Raw genomic sequence first — 2,731 nt, forward strand, 5'->3', positions numbered from 1 at the left:
TGAAATATCTTAAAGAAACGTTATAAATGTTGGGCATCAATTGAATAATGCAACATGCACAGTTTTAATAGCTATTATCAGTGTATATTGCAGCTAATGTTTTACTGATGAAAAGTTCTGGGTCGCGAAATTATATGGCAATACAGCATTAATATACTAATGTACACAAATTAGAGCTATACGTATATCAGTCAATAAAAAAATAACTGTATACGTAAAAATGAACAGTACATATTACGATTTCAGAGATCTGAGATGCAGAACTTTTTTGCGTTTGGTTTGTTTACTTTTTACCCGATGCCTACCTGAATGGGGGACAACTGGTTGTTCGCCCTTAGTCTCGAAAATAACAAGCAAAATGAAGGTTAAAAATCATCAATATTTTATGCAGAAAAATTTAAGTAGGAAAAGAATGATAGCTATCATAATATACCTGCAATGGAATAAAACTTGGCCTTCGTGTCGCAAAGTACTCTTGGAAATTTTATCCGATGCACGCCCATTCGCGCCAGCAGATTCACAACGCAATTGACGGATCTGCATATAGAGGGTGCCGAAACTCCATGAACGTCCCCTACACCACATAGTGGGCTCCCGAGGCCAAAAAATAAAGCGTTTCTAAAACGCTCAAAAGTGGTGGGAGAGGTGACGAGCGCTTCGTCGGCCTCTCTAAGAAGGGGAACAGCGCTTCAACAATGTCCATTATTGTTCTACTACGGAAACGATACCGCCGAAAAATCTCTTCGTCCGACAGGACTTCAAGCGGATTCAACCTATCTTGAAACACTCTCTCTATCCTGACAACTCTTCGCAACTGACGAATACGACGCCGTATCTCCGCCATATTTAACCCGCAATAACAGACTTAAGCCTGCTAAGAACTTGGTTTAAAAATAACGTACGTAAGCTAATAAGTTAATCCCGTAAATTTGTTCGTGAAATCGGATTAATTTAAGCGATCAACTTAAGCTCGTTTTTAACCAGCTTAACTTAAATAATTTGACTTAAGAATTTTCGAGAAATCGGGGCTAGGTAACACAAGCTGATCCCGTATGGTCATGTCCCTACAAGGATATCTTCTAAAGAGAACATTATCCTTAAAATGGAGGATATCCCAGTTCAGCCATAAATTGCGAACAGCAGGTGACTCACCTGCAATTGCATCCCTGGATGGTTTAAGGCCTTCCTTAACCCACGTCTGAGTCATTCCGTTGCAACTTTGCAATTTCCTTCGGAGAATGATTTACAAGAAGCAAGGGCTTGAGCTGGTCACTAAAATTGACAGTTATGTCATTATCATTCATGGAAAATGATATTCCAGGTCGTTGTTCAAGTTTCGTCCCCTCTCCCACCCCCTTTCGGAGATACTTCTTGACCGTTTTCCGTATTCATGTCTCGCATCCTGAGACGTCTCACTTGGCCGGTGAAACCTGTTAAATCCGTTCTTCACAATTTGAGCACCCATGTCTATCAAAGACATTGCAAAATGTAAAACGATGAAAGATGAAAATAAAGCTTGAGAACTTTCCTTGCTGTTACACAACTGGAAACGGTAATGTTTCTAGTAAACAGGGGAATCACATTATCAACTTTTGCAAAATCTGATCATTCTTATGGCGTTTTAAACAAACCTTGCAACCCTTACAAGGCAAATTTTCAAGGATAGTGTTATTGCCATAAACAGTCATACTCGGAAGGATCACATTGGAATCCTGCTTAATACTGTCACAGTTAGTGTGTTGACTTCCCTTCCGGTGTTCAATTGTATAATTAAAATGCGCCATAATTTCCATCCATCGAGCCATTTGGTCAACTGGGGATTTGAAAGAAGCTATACATCTTAGACTTGAATGGTGACGAAATTTATGCATAAAAGTTACCATAGCTAGAAGTTCACGACTGGTAACACAGTACCTTCTTTGTGTTTTTGTAAGAGATTTGCTTGCAAACATAACAGGCCTTTCAATTTCCAACAAAGACTTTTCACAGAATTGCATCTGTGACAACATCCACCTATTCCAGTGGCACTGGCATCTACATCCAATATAAACATGCCTTCTGTCTTTGATAGGCTAACACTTCTCCACCAACAAGAGCAGATTTGAGATCCTCGAATGATGACTGTTCCGGCTCCCATCAGACAATTTAGTGGTGCTGCCCTAGTTGAAAATGCTTTAATAAAACGCCTGTAGTAAGAACAAAACTGTACAAAACTCCTCACTTCTGTCAAATTTTTAGGAACTGGCCAATTTTGTACAGCTGATATTTTGTCATTCGTTGGCTGCACACCCGTCACCACTTACAAGGAATCCAGGAACTCTACAGATGTTTGGAAAAGATTACACTGTGAAGGTTTTAATTTCATATTGGCTGCTTTCAATCTTGAGAAAATTTGTCTTAACCGTTCCAAATTTTCATCAAATTTTCTTCCAAAACAAATGATATCGTCTAAATATATGAGGAGCGTTTTCCACTGTAGTCCACGAAAAACTAGTTCCATACAACGTTAAAACAACGCTGGCGAATTTTATAGTCCCATGGGTAATGTCACATGTTCATAAAGTCCATTTCTTCTTGTACAAAATGCAGCTTTGACCTATTTGTTTTCCTCAACTTCTATCTGCCAATAGCCTGAAACTAAATCACAGTGCTAAAGTAGACAGCCCCATCCAAGCTATCTAGACAGTGGATCCATGTTAGGTAACGGGTAAGAATCCTTTACCGTGCAATC

Source organism: Dreissena polymorpha, chromosome 9 (assembly GCF_020536995.1).
Source record: "Dreissena polymorpha isolate Duluth1 chromosome 9, UMN_Dpol_1.0, whole genome shotgun sequence".
NCBI classification, from domain to species: domain Eukaryota; kingdom Metazoa; phylum Mollusca; class Bivalvia; order Myida; family Dreissenidae; genus Dreissena; species Dreissena polymorpha.